The 16,905-nt window shown below is 38.0% G+C and overlaps 1 long non-coding RNA gene across 1 annotated transcript in view; it reads left to right on the forward strand.

The window, feature by feature from the left end:
• The window catches only part of LOC144456979 (uncharacterized), a 34,198-nt gene extending 22,029 nt beyond the window's left edge, over nt 1-12,169 (forward strand). Inside the window, exons 2-3 of the long non-coding RNA XR_013486229.1 lie at nt 10,649-10,694; nt 11,444-12,169. This is a non-coding gene — a long non-coding RNA (uncharacterized LOC144456979). The remainder of the gene's footprint in view (nt 1-10,648; nt 10,695-11,443) is intronic.
• Nucleotides 12,170-16,905: the final 4,736 nt, after the last annotated feature.

Genomic DNA, 16,905 nt, shown 5'->3' on the forward strand with positions numbered 1-16,905 from the left:
TGCTAGTTTTCCTAATATTGAACCAGCCTTGCATTCCTGGTATAAATCCCACCTGGTCATAATGTATTATCCTGGTGATAAATTGCTATAATCTCTTTGCTAATATTTATTTTGTTTGACTGATTCTTGGTGTCTGATAGAGTCGTTAGCTTCCACTTGCCCAATTCTAATTTTTAAGAAATTATTTTCTTCAGTGAGCTTTTGTACCTCCTTTTCCATTTGGACAATTCTACTTTTACCTTATTTAATGTCTTATCTTTTCCCAATAACATATACAAACAATTTTAACGTTCTTTTTTTAAAAGAAATTTTGAGTTCCAAATCTTCTCCCTCTATTCTTTCGCCTTCCCCCACATTGAGAAGGCAAGCAATTTGACATAGGTTATACGTGTGTGGTCATGCAAAACACATTTCTATGTGTGATTCTATGAAAGAAAACACAGTAAAAAAGCAAATGAAAAATAAAGAAAGTAAAGAAAAAGTGTCTTTGATCTACATTCAGGCTCTATCAGTTCTTTCTGTGGAGATGAATAGCCCTTTTCATCTTAAGTCCTACAGAATTGTCTTGGTCATTGTATTGCTGAGAATAGCCAGGTTATTCATAGTAGATCATCATACAATATTGCTGTTACTGTGTACAATGTTCTCCTGGTTTTGCTCACTTCACTTAAATTGGTTCATATACGTCTTTCCAAAATCTTGTGTTATCTTGACTGTGGCTCTGTGATGTTTGAATTGTTTCTTTCTGGATGCTTGCAATATTTTCTTCTTGACCTGATAGTTCTGGAATTTGGCTACAATATTCCTTGGAGTTTTCATTTTCAGATCTCTTTCAGGAGGTGATTGGTAGAGTCTTTCAGTGACTATTTTATACTCTGGTTCTAGGATATCAGGGCAGTTTTCCTTGATAACCTCTTGAAAAATGCCATCCAGGCTCTTTTTTTGATTATGGCTTTCAGGTAGTCCAGCAAATCTTAAATTATCTCTCCTGGATCTGTTTTACAGGTCAGTTGTTTTTCCAATAAGGTATTTCACATTTTCTATTTTTTCATTCTTTTGATTTTGTTTGATTGTTTCTTGATGTCTCATAAAACCATTGGCTTCCACTTGCCCAATTCTAATTTTAAGGAATTATTTTCTTCGGTGAGCTTTTGTACCTCCTTTTGTATTTGGCCAATTCTATTTTTTAAGGAGTTCTTCTCTTCAGTGAATTTTTGTATACCTCTTTCCATTTGGCTAATCCTGATTTTCAAGGCATTCTTCTCTTCATTAGATTTTTGTGCTTCTTTTACCATTTGGCCTATTCTGTCTTTTAAGGTGATATTTTCTTCAGCATTTTCTTTGTCTCTTTCAGCAAGATGTTGACTTGTTTTTCATGGTTTTCTTGCATCGCTCTCATTTCTTTTCCCAATTTTTCCTCTACCTCTCTTACTTGCTTTTTAAAATTCTTTTTGAGTTCTTCCATGACCTGATACCAATTCATATTTTTCTTTAAGGCTTTGTATGCAGGAATTTTTATTTTATTGTCTTCTGTGTGTGTGTTTTGATCTTCCTTGTCACCATAGTAACTTCCTATGGTCAGATTTTCTTTTCTATTTGCTCATTTTTCAGCCTATTTCTTGACTTTTAACTCTATGCTAAAGTGGGGCTCTGCTTCCCAAGTGGAGGGAGCACTGTCTCCAGCTTCAGGTTTTTTTGTGCAGCTGTTTTCAGAGGTAATTCTGGGGACCTGTAAGTTTTTGGCTTTTCCAAGGTGGTATGATCTAGGGAGAAGTGTGTTTATTATTCTGCTGTACTGTGCACTGGTTTGTAAGTGACCACAAGCATTCTTTTCAAGCCTGGAACTATGACCAGGGTCCCTGCTCCCCTGAGGCCCCAAGCTCTTCTGTGCTAGTGCTCTTTCTTGTACTGGAACTAAGACCCAGGACTGTGACCCAGATCTAAGTATAGGTAATGCAACTGAGTCCTGACCCTGGTGTCAGGAAAGGGACCCCTGTAAATCTCCTTCTAAACCACTGTCTTATTCCATTGCTGTCTGTAGACCGAGAGGTCTGGAAAAACGCCACTGCTGCCACTGATTCAGTTGCCCCAAGGCCTGCTCCTGGTTTCCTGAGGTCTAGTCTGTGTTGGCATGGCCTGTGCTGGACTGTGATCCTCTCTCATCCTGGTGCAACAGACCTTTCCTGCCAATCTTCTAAGTTGTCTTTGGCTGGAAAATTGTTTTACCCCATCTTTTTGTGGGTTCTGCCACTCTAGAATTTGTTTGTTTAGAGTCATTATTTAAAGGAATTTGGAGAGGCTTGGGGGAGACCTCAGGTGAGTCCCTGCCTTTATTCTGCCATCTTGGCTCCAATTATACTTTTAAAGGAGTTGTTTTCTTCATTGGGTTTTTTTTTCTCCATTTAGCCAATTCTATTTTTTTTTTAAAGAATTGTTTTCTTCAGTCAATTTTTGTGCTTCTTTTTCCAAGCTGTTGACTTTTTTCATAATTCTCTTGTGTAACTCTCATTTATTTTCCCAATTTTTCTTCTACCTCTCTTACTTGAACTCTTCTAAGAGGACATTTTGGGCTTGAAACCAATTCATATTCCACTTTGATGCTTACATATAGGCATTTTGACGTTGTTGTCCTCTTCTGAGTATGTGTTTTGATCTTCCCTGTCATATGGTCAGGGCTCTTTTTGGTTTTTTGCTCATTTTAAAAAATTGAGTTCTGCTCCTGGAACACAGGGAGAACTGTCCTAAGCTCCTTGTGTTGGGGGCCAGGGGCCTGGTCACTGCCTTTCTACTCCGGGGCCTCAGGTGCAGGCAGCTTGTTCCCTATGCTGGGGTGGCCCAGTCTAGTGATGCCTGTTGTGCCAGGGTTCTGGAGCTAACAATTTGCCTTCTGCACTGGGGCTGGAGGCCGCACAGCTGGCTTTCTCTTGCCACTGGCCTGCTGAGCTAGGACTCATTTGCTTATCTATGCTGTGGCTAAGAGCCTCCCACTGGCTTGCCTGGACCCTGTTTGTGCGGGGCTGTGCTTAAAGTCATGGGCATACATGAAAATGATAATTTCTTGATTTAGTTAGCAATGGCATGGTTTATGTTTAATTAAGTAACTATCAACAGTGGGCAGTTGCCTCTTTGACTTTGTATGAGAGCAATAGTATCATGGGGTAGTTGATAGAGTTGGCCTCTGGTCCAAGATCTGGTTTCAAAGCCTACTTCTTGAAATATACTGGTTCTTTGATCTTGGCTCATTTTAACCTCTTGGTGCTCTAGGAAACTCTCTAAAACTATAACTTGCAGAGAAGGTACAGCCCTACATTCTTAGAGGGAATTCCCTCACCTAGGAGTTCCTTAAATCAATGAAATCACAAATCCTGTCCTTATCCCTAATTGTCAACAGTTAAATAAAGTTAAATAAAAGCTCATAGTAATCTATGAAAAAATTAAAACAAGAAAGATGGGAATTTGAATAGTATGTAGCATGCCTTTGATGATGAAAGGAAGTCTCACATTTTCTAAATAGGTAAGACTTTATAAAACATCCCCATCTCCGGAACCCCATATCTGGATATGCCAAAATTCAATTAAGGATTTGAATCTTCTGCCACATTTACATAATTGGCTTGTTCTGACTTCTGCATTGGTCTCCTGTTTTCTTAGCTAGCTAGATTTGTTGTTATTAAACAAACATTTACATTCAGCAAATACAAATTAAGCATTTACAATGTACAAGGCACTGTACTTGACCCCAGGGATACAAAGACAGAAGTGACACAGTCATTCAGTTAGTCAACAAGCATTTATTAAGGGCCTGCTATGAGCCAGGCACTGTGCTAAGTTCTGGGGAGCAAAAGCAAAGCAAAGCAAAGCAAAACAAAACAAAACAAAAAAAAGCAAAAGAAGAGTTCTACTGTCAAGGAGCTCAGTCTAATGGGGGAGATAATATGGTTAGACCTGTACTTTAGAAAGATCGATATCTACTAGGCCCCTGAAAATGTGAGACTGGAAATCAGGAGAGGTTAGGGCTGGAAAAATAGATTAAATTACTGGACTTTTGTGAGGGCCCAAGTGGACCTGAAAATCAGGGGGAAAACTTATTTATCATTAAATCAGGTGTACAACACACAGAATCAAATGAATCCAGGAGTATGGTGTCTGATAGATCTTATGGTATCAGTTACTGGGGTGAAGATTCACAACATACCAAAAATTGACAGGAAAACTGGAAATCAGTTTGGCAGAAGTTAGATTTAGACCACCCTCTTATACTATATGTAACAATAATCTCTAAATGGATACAACAGCTTAATATTAAAGATTTATATATAAACAAATTATAAAAGGAGAGAACTTTTGCAATTATGATTAGGGGAACATTTCCTGACCAAAGGATAGAAAGAATCATAGTTGATAAAATGAACAATATTAATTACATAGAATTGAAAAGCTTTTATACAAATTCAATATAGCTAAATTTATTTTTTAACTTCTCTATTTTTATTTTTTAAAATTTATTTACTTATTTTTAGTTTTCAACATTCACTTCCATAAGCTTTTGAGTTTTAAATTTTCTTCCCCATCGTCTCCTCCCCCGTTCCCAAGATGGCATGCAATCTGATATAGGCTCTACCTATACATTCCTATTAAACCTATTTTCACATTAGTCACGTTGTAAAGAAGAATTAGAACCAATAGAAGGAACCATGAGAAAGAAGAAACGAAACAACAACAGCAACAAAAGAGATGAAATAATATGCTTCGATCTACATTCAAACTGCATAGTTCTTTCTCTGGATGTGGATAGCATTTTCCATCATGAGTGTTTTGGAGTTGTTTTAGATCCTTGAATTGGTGGGAATAGCTAAGTCTATCAAAGCTAGTCATTATACAATGTAGCTGTTACTGTGTACAAAGTTCTCCTGGTTCTGCTCACTTCACTCAGCATCAGACCATACAAGTCTTTCCAGGTTTTTCTGAAATCTGCCTGCTCGTCATTTCTCGTAGCACAACAGTATTCCATTGCATTCATATGCCACAACTTGTTTAGCCATTCCCCAATGGATAGGCATCCCTTCAATTTCCAATTCTTTGCCACCACTTATAGAGCTGCTATAAATATTAATCTACATGTGGGTCCTTTTCCCATTTGTATGCTCTTTTGGGATATAAACCTAGAAATGGCATTGCTGAGTCAAATGGTATGCACATTTTTTCAGCCCTTTGGGCTTAGTTCCAAATTGCTCTACAGAATGGTTAGATCATTTTACAACTCCACCAACAATGTATTAGTGTTCCAATTTTCCCACATCTTCTTCAACATTTATCATTTTCCTGTTTTGTCATGTTGGCCAATCTGATAGGTGTGATGTGATACCTCAGAGTTGTTTTGATTTGCATTTCTCTCATCAATAGTGATTTAGAGCATTTTTTCATATGACTATAGATGGCTTTAATTTCTTCATCTGAGAACTGCCTGTTCATATCCTTTGATCATTTATCACTTGGGGAATGACTTGTATTCTTATAAATTTGACTCAATTCTCTATATATTTTAGAAATGAGGCCTTTATCAGAGACACTGGCTATAAAAATTGTTTCCCAGCTTTCTGCTTCCCTTCTAATCTTGATTGCATTGGATTTGTTTGTGCAAAACCTTTTCAATTTAATGTAATCAAAATCATCTATTTTGCATTTCATAATGTTCTCTATCTCTTGTTTGGTCATAAATTCTTACCTTCTCCATAGATCTGATAAATTATTCCTTGCTCTCCTAGTTTGCTTATAGTATCAGCCTTTATATCTAAATCATGTACCCATTTTGACTTTATCTTGGCATAGAATATAAGATGATGGTTTATGCCTAGTTTCTGCCATACTATTTTCCAGTTTTCCCAGCAGTTTTTGTTAAATAGTGAGTTCTTATCCCAGATGCTAGAGTTTTTGGACTTATCACATAGTAGATTATTACAGTCATTAACTATTGTATCTTGCATACATAACTTATTCCACACTGATCCACCACTCTATTTCTTTAGCCAGTACCACGTAGTTCTGATGATTACTGCTTTATAATATGATTTAAGATCTGGTATGGCAATACAGCTAAATTTAGAAAGGAAACAGATAATTAGGAAAAATATTTGCAGCATGTTTTCCTGATAAAGGTTTGATATCTAAGATGCATGGGGAACTGATTCACATATATAAGAATAAAGAGCCATTCCCCAGCATGTAAAGAGTCAAAGGAAATGAACAGACTATTCTCAAGGGAAGAAATTAACAACCATATGAAGAAAAGCTCCAAATCACTAATAAAGGAAATGCAAATTAAATCAACTATGAGGTTTCACCTCATACCCATAAGCGTGGAAAAAAAGATACAAAAAAAAAATTACCAAACAATATTTAGAATAGGCACACTACTCCAATAGTGTTGGAGCTATGAATTGGTCCAGCCTTTCTGGAAAGCAGTTTTTTTACTATACCCCGCCCTCCCTCCAAAAAAAGTCATTAAACTGTATACTTTGACCTAGACTGAAAGAACTCAAAAACTCTCAAAGAGTTGAGGTAGGGGGAGTACCTTGCAGTTAGAGCCTTTTAATTTGATTTGATTTGACTTGTGGTGCTTTTCATTTGCCAGAATAGCATGTATTTGGCCCAAGTGAGTGACACTTTCTCCTTTCTCAGACTGTATACCAGAGGACAGTTTGGTCATACCCACTTTATCTTAGTCACCTATAGTAATGTTCCAGCATGTCTCCTAATGATTTCATCTGTATTCCCTGTCAAGGCTGTAAATCAGGTAGGACAAGTGTAGCTTTATTTTCTCAGGTTCTGGCAAAAATTACAGTTCTCCCTGAAGAACATCACAACTCTAATGACCTAGTAACAGATGGGGGACTTCTTACTATGGCTGTTCCCTCCACCACTGTACGTGTCTGCTTCTGATGGAGATACAATTCATAGGAGCAGGGCTTCCCATTGTCTTACAGCTTCAAGAGATCCTCTCTCAAAAACTCCAGATTGAGGTATGGTGACCACAAATCTTGACATTCTTTTCCATTCTGACACCATGCAAGGGAAATATATGAATCTGTTGTAGGCCAGGGCTGAGCAGACCATTCTGGTGCTTCACATTCAAAATTAAAATGAAATCAAACACTATTTTGTTGAAAATCTAGCAGTTAACAAATGGATCTTTGCTTAGTCATAGCAAGTGAAGAATAATCAGCTGAATTCAATTCCCCTGCCTCTGAGCTGCCCATAAGAGTCCAGCAATTGTGCATAGGACCCAGCCAAAGATCCTGGTGGCTTTTTTGTATTCAGTGGATCAATAAGCTACATCAACAGCATGAGCCTTAGTCCCATCAGCCCAAGGACAATGTCTATCGATTTTAATGAAAAACTATCCTAATATGCGATGTCTATCAATTTTAAGGAAAAACTATCCTAATATGCATTAGGCAGAGCCTTAGAATATTACTCTCACCAAATCATCCAAAAGGATACTCCCCACTTACTTGCCCAGGAGCTCCCAAATCACCCCAATTGTACCTACTGCTCATTTCCTGAAATAAACCCCTAAACGAAAACTTCTAGGAACATTAGAGGCAAAATCCAGAGTTTCTAGGTCGCAGAAGAATGCTGCAAGTAGTTAGAAAGAAAGAATTCAAGTATCATTGGGCCACAGTCAGGATCACACATGATTTAGCATACACCACCCTAAAGGAGCTGAGAGCTTGGAATATGATATTCCAGAAGGAAAAGGGTATATAGACTTATAGCTAATAATGTCTTAACTACCTATACTTAGTAAAATCATACTGGGGGGAAATGGATCTTAATGAAATAGAGGACTTCCAAACATTCCTGATAAAAAGAACAGAGCTACAGAGAAAATTTTGAGTTAAAACACAGGAATGAAGAGAAACACAAAAAGATAAACATGAATGAGTAATCATAAGGGACTAGACAAAATAAACTGTTTATATTCTTATATGGGAAGATGATACATAAATTCCCTTTATCATCATCTGGGTTCATAGAAGGAATCTAATCAGACAAAGCCTAGAGTGGTTCAGTTATGTTTTGGTGATCTTAAGAATGAAAAGATAAAGGAAGAGGACTACTATGGGAGCAGAGGGAGGAATATTAGGGGAAAGTATTTCACATTATCAGGCTAAACAAGTAAAGATCTATACAAATAAGAAGAAGGGAACTGATACTTGAATCTCACTGTCTCTTTTTTTTAGCTAGGCAATGGGGTTAAGTCACACAGCTAATAAGTGTTATGTGTCTGAGGTCAGATTTGAACTCAGGTCCTCCTGACTCCAGGGCCAGCTCACTATCCACTGTGCCACCTAGCTGCCCCTTTGAACCTCACTGTCATCTGAACTGGTCAAAGAAGGGAAGAATATGCACAAATACATACGCTTACACAGTTAGGTAAAGAAATACATTTCATTCAGCAGGGAACTGGGAGGGAAAGAGCAGAAGCAGAAGGGAGAAGAGGGAATTATAGGGTAGGTAGATTAACAGTTGGATTAGTCCTAAGTAAAACAAACTCTAACTAAGGATGTACAAAAATATTTATAGTTCTTTTTGACGTGGCAAATAATGGAAATCTGAAGGGAGTACCTATCAACTGGGAAGTGACTGAAAAAGTTATACTACATAAACATGATGGAATATGAGGAAGATAGTTTTAGAGAAACCTGGGAAAATATGTATGAACTGATGCAGAGTGAAGTGAACATAACCAGGAGCACAACTTATACAATGACAACAGTATGATAAAGACAAACAACTTTGAAAGAAGTAGGGGCTCTTTTATCAATGCCCAACCACAACTGCAGAAGACTAATGATGAAACATGCTACCTACATCCTGACTCTTTACTCAGAGTGAAGAATGAATCATATATGTATATATTTTTGGAGATAGCAATGTGGAAATTTGATTTGGTTCATTATACATGCTTTTAACAGGAGTTCTGTTGCTTTTTAGTTCTGAGGCGGGGGGCGGGGTGGGTAGGAGAAAGAGAAGGTAGATTTTTGATTATTGAAAAATTTTAAAAAATCCTATAGCTTATGCACATTTACTTTTCAATAGTCAGCTAAGGATGTTGTTATCGTAAAGCAAAGGTATTTGCCAAAATAGCATAGTTAGAAAAAGAACAACAAAACATCATCTCCTCCATAAACCTGATGTGTACTCTTCCAGACGTTCCCAACACAGGCAGAGTGAACGAACACACGTAGAGGTTGCAAGTAGAAAGGTACGCTTATAGGGAGCACGTGTGGCTAAAGCATGTGAGAAAAGGGCCAACTCATGCCTCCACTTCAGTGGGGTTACAGGACTACTCCTGTTGACTTCAGCCTTTTTTCTTCCTTAGATGCTGCTCCAATGGGTGCTGCTTTACTGACAGCTGATCAATATTAATTGTTTTTAGTGTCCACCGTCTCCAACATCTGGCTCAATTGAAATTCAAGGCTAGAATTTTGCTGTGGTGTATCACAAAGAGTAGGAATCCTTAGCCTAGGACAAGGGCGGGGAGCCTGTGGCCCTCTAGGTCCTCAAGTGTGGTCCTTTGCCTGAATCCAAACTTCACAGAACAAATCCCCTTAATAAAAGGATTTGTTCTATAACACTTGAACTTAGTCAAAAGGCCTTGAGGCCTCAGGTTCCCCACTCCTGGCCCAGGAGAAGCCTCCCTAATTCACCTTTGTCAGTCTTGGCTCTAAGGCTCACCAAATTTTAAGCAGGAGACTGAAGAGCAGGGTCATCCCAGAGAATTAGGGTGAGCTTTTTCTTTTGTTAACTGGATTCATTTGGATTGTGCTCTCCTCTGGTCACTTGCATGCTTCTGCTGCAAGATATCATTGCTGATGGAAGGGTTGCAGCAGAAGATGCAAAGGAAAATGTGGTGAGCAGACTTCTTTCTTCATAGCTGCCTCCTCTTTAATTTCTTTACTTTCTTTAATCTAGGTCACAGGGATAGAGCCAGTTCTCTCAGACAATCACTGGAAATTCCCTGTGTTGTTTAGTCCAATGACCTATAATTCATCATCTTGATTGAGGAACTTCTGCATGTTTTGCTGCCAGGCAATTTTACACGCACACACACACACACACACACACACACACACACACACCACACACACCCCCTCTGTGCCTCTCTGCCTATGTCTGTCTCTCTCAGTATATATACATAAGTGGAGAATGAAAAGATAAAGGAAGGAGGAGAGTACTAAGGAAATTACTTCACATAATCAGGCTAAACAAATAAACATCTATATAAACAAGAAAGAAGGAGCATAATATATAAATATAGATACATAATATATAAATATACAAATACACACACAGAGAAAGGTGAAGTTTATTATATCTATTATAAATAGCTGAGCCCAGAATCAGGAAGATCTGAGTTCAAATTTGGCCTTAGGCTGTGTAACCTTGCCCAAGTCAGTTAATCTCTATCTTCCTTAGTTTCCTCAATTGTAAAATGGGGATAATAATAGCACCTACCTGCCAGAGTTGTTGTAAGGATCAAGAGTTGTAAAGTGCTTAATAAATGCTTTCCCCCCTCCCCCCCCTTTTAAGGACAACATATAAGTTTCATCTTATTGCTTCAGCATTTGCTTTTTCATTTTAGGTGAAGGATATTGGAGTTTATGACCTTGTGGGTTTCAAAAGGTCAGGTGAGTGAGCCACTAGGAGGTGGATGAGTGGAAATCTGTGTTATAATTTTCAATCCATTGTTCCAGTTTTGAGATTAAAGGATAGAGGAATGACATTCTGGACCCAGGTCAGAGGCAGCTGAGACAAGGGCTCCTCCAGAATCCATGTAGTAATTTAGATGTGAACTTGGTGGGACCAATGTTATATAGAAACTGAGCTTGAACCCACTTTTCCTGGAGACCTAGATGGTCTAGAAGACAGTGTGCTCCTGAGGTACTGGGAAGAGATGTTTGTAATTCTGTTCTTGCTATATCTTCAAAGTAAATATCACTTTGCAAAAACTAAAGGAATGTTAACTGTTCAATGAAACCACATCAGAATGGGAGTGGAGAGGGATTTCAAGGTAAGCTGATAGCATTAGAGAAAACTAGCACTGCTCAGGAGGGACCTTCCTCCCTCTGAAAGAATGTAGCTTGATCATTCACTCCAGTGGGTTTTGTTCACCGTGGTATCTGAACATGTGCCTCTCCCTTCCCCTGTGCAGTGAGCCATCCCTTGGAACTGAAACACTTTCTAAAGAAACAGCCACATCTGTGTTGCCATTCTTCTTATAAATAAAATCAGAAAACATAAAAAAGGCATAGCTAAGTGGAAAGAATGCTCACAGCTTTCTCTCAGAAGTTTAAATAAAGGAGCAGTAGAGGTTTCACTGTGCCAAAAACAATAAGAAATAACATTTCATGGGTCTCTTGGACATCTTACCTTGCAGGGCTCACAATGAATGCAAGCAGACAGACAGACTCTGCCACGAAGGTCACTGCAGCACATGTATCAACATTGGCTACAAAAAGTTGGACAAAAGAGAAATTCTGCTAAAAAACAACAGCAACAACTTGATGAGAACCTTTAAACCAGGCCAATACATTCCTTGGTACTTGTTGACTTCAGTGTGATGGTGAATATAGGAGAAGACAATAAAAATGTTACAGAAAACATGGTTCAAGATTAAAAAATTAAAAAAAGCCCAAGGCTTATAAATTGTCCAGAGGCCTCACAACTGTACAAGTTCTTTAAGAAAGAAGTCCAAAGGCACTAGCCATGGCGAATATGAAACAACATCACAAAAGGTGAAGTTTATTATATCTACTATAGGCCAAAATTATAAGACTTTAGGTTAAGATGAAGACCTGGGATTCCCTTACTCTGAGATCCCTATTCCAGTCAAATTACAGGTACAGTCCCTAACTCTAGCTTATAAGGAAGTGGCAACAGAAGGAGAAATTGAGAAGAATGGATGGATCTGGACAAACCATTTTGTAAGTGACCAAATTTTAAAAACATTCAGGGATATATCAAAGACAAAAGATTTTAAAAGAATAAAAAACTTATAGGCAATATTATTACCCAAAAAAGTAGCTAACCAAGACTATATTAATATCATGATTCCAGAGGACTAAAGATAAAGCAAACTATTCACTTCCCAACAGAGATGGAATGTACTCAAGATGCAGAATGTCACATACATTTTTGGACATGGGCAATGCTGGAATTTGCTTTGCTTGACTTTGAATATCTATTATAAGGATTTCCAATCCAATAAATATTTATTAAGTACCTACTGTGTGCCAGGCACTATACTAAGTGCTGGGGATACATTAATAAGAGGACAGTCCCTTCCCTGAAGGAGTTTACAATCTAATGGGAAGAGACAATATGGAAAAGGAGGCAGAAAGGTGGGAGACACCAGGGAGTACCCTGAGTGGGGGCATCTTGCTCCATGGAGTTGAAAAAACCAGGCAAGACAACAGAATGCAGGAGTGAGCCCAAAAGTTTAGTTTCTGCCTTCTACAAAAGAAGGCATTGGGAGGTGTTTGGTACTCCACCCTCCAACCCTTCTGATTGGTGGGAGAGATGTGAGGAGAAGAAAAATTACATGCCTATTAATTGAAAAAAAAAAGAAAATATTAGTAACTAACAACACATCTGTTTTTATGAATATGACAATGACCTATGCTTATATTGAAGGTCTTTTTAAATGAAGACAGGAGATAATGGTCAAGCTTTTGCAAATGATTTTCCACAGGAAATTACAACTTTACAGTCAAATATTGCTGCATTGATGTTTATTGCTTCAAAAAACTTACTCAATAGAGCAAAATACTGTCTTAAAAGCTTTCCTGAAATAAAATATCCCTTATACTTACATGAAAATCCATCAATAAGCAATGAAAAGTATTTATTAGCTGCCAGGCACTGGCTCCTCTACACGTCTGCTATTAACTATTCTTCTAATTTCTAGATCTCTCCAAAAAGAGGAAAAGAGCTGACTGTGTCATTATCTCCTATGTTATTGGTCCATCAAAAATATACCTCTGACCTTGTAGTAGTCATTCAAATAGATAAGACTTAAGGAGATAGCTTTTCACTTGTTGAGGTATTACAGGAAATATCCCAGTAGATCAAGCCCAATCCTCTCAACTATTTTATCAATCAATCAGCAAGCATGTATTAAGTACCTAAGAGATTCTAGGCTGATGGAAATACAATGATAAAATGAAATAGGTGCTGTCCTTAAGGAGCTTATGGGTAGTTAACAAATACACACACACACATACCCATATACATACATACACAAATTAAATACAAGGTGATTTGGGGGGGAATGGGACTGCAGCTGTAATACAGAGCAGCTAGAGAAATCAGGATAGGAGTCACGTACAAAGTGAAGGTAGTGATTTTGCTGAACCTGACTTTTCAGTAGGAATATCCACATAGGAAGATATACTTCCAAAAAAAACCTTTGGCAACCTGCAAATTTGTCAAATTGTTCACAGAACTTCCTGTATGACCCCCTTAATCTAGAATGAGTGTAGGTGTAATCACTGCTCATCTCTTACTAATAGAAAACATAAACATTGAAAAGAACATATCAAGTCATACAAATCTACTGGGGGTAGGCTTAAGAGTCTCCAGGAAAGTAGAAGAATGATGGGGAAGAAGTTTGAAGTGGACAAGAACAATGAATCAAGGAGATCAATGAAAGGAGATGGGCGAAGGTGGTGATGAGAAAGGCTAATATAAAAGTCTGGCAGGCCAGGGAGAAACACTGAACTTGTCAGAAAAAGTGTTTGAGTTTGGGCTCTACTACTTGCTAACTATGAGCTCAGGCAAGTCATTTGACCTTTGTAAGCCTCAGTTTCCCCATTTATAAGATGACAGGGTCAACCCAGATAATGCACTATGATTCAGGATGCACTGGGAGCTGAAAAGGGCAGAATGCCTAAAGGCAAAACTAGAAATGGGAAATGAGATAAAGGGGAAAGGTTTGAGAAAGTTCAATGAGTGAAGAACTTTGGGAGTCTGAAGTGGAAGACCTGGGATGGAGAATTGAAGATGAGGAACTCAGAGACTATGCAGAATGCAAAGAGGTCTAGGAATGAGGACGTTTAGAGATCTGTGAAATGAGTTTAGGGCAAGGGAGCTAGCTTAAAACAGAGGTGAGAGAATTTGATGAGGAAGGAAGTAAAGGAGTCTCGGTAAGATTCCTACTTCCCAACCTCTAGCCACAAGGGACTGGGCTAGGTTCAGGAAGGGGTTTGGGATGGGGAAGAAGAACAGTTTCCGTAGCAACTTTCTTGAGATGGAGGTAGAATAGGGAAGAATCCAGACTATTAGCTTTGCTATTCTGATCCCTTCCCCCTCCATTTTTCTTTGCTCTTCTATTTAATATTGCCATTAGGTAGTGGGGCAGAAAAAAAAGCCACTATGAAGAAACACAGCTCAAACAGGCAGATTGAGTTGTGAACTCAGGGTGCATGCACACAGACTGCTTGTTCCAAATGGAATGTGATTTAGCAATTCTAGTCTCAAATCAATTACATACTTCCTGCCCACAGTTGGGGCTTGGCCAGGTCCAGTAGCATTATGGGAAGAAGGGGCTGGTTGGTCTTTCTATCTTTGCATTTGGCAACAGATCTTAAGGCCAAAGTCAATAGATGGGGGTCATTATAAAGCATCTGGATTTCAAAATGTCATGTGTGAACCACTAAACACAAACTTATAAATATACACCAAATCCACCATTGATTACCAAGAAATAGAAATGTCTGTTGAGCAAACACAGGTTACAGGTGCTATATGTAGGTTAGTTGGAGTAATCCAGGTAAACAGATTTAGAAATATAGATAAAGACAGGGGCAAAAAGTAGTTATATATGGAACACTGGACTTATTGTCAGAAGACCTAGGTCTGAGTCTAGGTCTTGTCGCTCAACTAGATGTGTGACAATGGACAAATTATGTCAACAACTCCCTGAAACTCAGTTTCAGTCAATTGGTTAATAAGAATTTATTTTTTTCTTTTAAATAGTATGTTATTTTTCCAATTATTTGTAAAGATATTTTTTCTTTTTTTATTAATTAATTTATTTTTAGTTTTCAACATTCACTTCCATAAGCTTTTGAGTTTTAAATTTTCTCTCCCTCCCTCTCCACCTCCCTCCCCAAAATGGCATGCAATGTGATATAGGCTCTACATTTGTAATGACAATTTTAACATTCATTTTTAATAAAATTTTGAGTTTCAAATTTTCTTCCTCACTCCCCTCCCTCCTCTCTAAGATAATAATCAATTTGATACAGGTAACATATGTACAATCATATACATATGTGTATATAAAATGTATTTCCATATTAGTCATGTTATATAAAAACAAACAGAACAAAAAGAAAAAAACCCCACAATCCCCCCCCCCAATGAAAATAGTATGATTCAATCTGCATTCAGACTCCATTGGTTCTTTCTCTGGATGTGGACAGCATTTTCCATCATAAATCTTTCGGAACTGCCTTGGGTCATTGTATTGCTGAGAAGAGCTAAATCATTTCATAGTGGATTATTGCACAATGTTGCTGTTGCTATGCACAATGTTCTCTTGGTTCTGCTCCCTTCACTTCGAGTATAAGTCTTTTCCAGGGTTTAACAAGAATTTATTAAACACTTACTGTATGTCAGGCCCTGTGTAGGTACCAGGAATAGACATGAAATGAATAAAATAATCTCTGTTCCCAGGGAGCTTGTATTCTAACAGAGGGGCAACAAAGATATACATATATGTGTTTATATGTATAATTAGAGTAAATACAACAAATACAAAGTAGTTTGGGAAGAAGGGCACTAGAGTTGAGGGTATCAGGAGAGGCTTTATATAGAAGGTGGCACTTGAGCTATGTCTTTAAAGGAAGAGATGGATTCTATGAGATTAAAGAGAACAAGAAGTGTATCCCATCCACTAGGAGACAGCCAGTGAAAAGACACAGAAAAGAGATAAAGGAGATAATATGTCCTTTGTGAGGAGCAGAGAGAAGGCCAATTTGATTGGATCACAGAGTTTGAGAGGAGATCTAGTATCAAATGAGCCAGATTGTGAAAAGATCTAATAGCTAAACAGAGAAGTTTTTATTTTATTCTTTAGGCAACAGGGAGACTGGAGTTGATTGAGTAGACTCACATGGTCAAATCTATACTTAGGGAAACTCATTTTAGCAGCAATGTGGAAGATAGACTGAAGTGGGGGTGGGGATTTGAGGCAGGGAGACTAATTAGGTTGTTGAAATAATCTAGGTGAGAAATGAGGAGGTCCTAAGCTATGAGAGAAAAGGTCCTGATGTTGTAAAGATAGAAAGAGTAAGATTTGGCAACTGATTGTAGGTAAATGGAGTGTGAGAGATTACAGCATTGAGTTTATGAACCTGGAAGGCTGGAAGAATGATGGTGTCTTCTACCAAAAAAAGGGAAATTTGGAAGAGGCATAGGGGTAAGGATGTGAAGAGGAAACAATTATTCTGCTTTGGATGTGGTAAGTACGAGATGTCTTTTAGATATACAGTATGAAAGATCCAAAAGGTAATTGATGATTCCTGACTGAAACTCAGTAAAGAGATGCATTGGATATGTAGCACTAGGATGCATTGACAGAGATGATAATTAAACCCATAAGAACTCATAAGGTCACTAAGAAAGAATGTGTAAAGAGCAAAGAGTAAAGGGCCTAGGGAAGAGTCTGGGGGAATACTCATAATTATGGGGCATGATCTTGATAATGAACCAGGAAAGGAGACTGAGAAGAAATATTGTCCAATGACACTGCTCTCCTCTTATTCATTCAGAGAGAAGTGTTTATTCATTAAGGGTGAGAGGAATAATTTGGGGAGATCCAGAGTTCTTCCCCAT

This window comes from Phascolarctos cinereus, unplaced genomic scaffold (genome assembly GCF_003287225.1).
Source record: "Phascolarctos cinereus isolate Bilbo 61053 unplaced genomic scaffold, phaCin_HiC Scaffold_4;HRSCAF=312, whole genome shotgun sequence".
Taxonomy (NCBI): Eukaryota; Metazoa; Chordata; class Mammalia; order Diprotodontia; family Phascolarctidae; genus Phascolarctos; species Phascolarctos cinereus.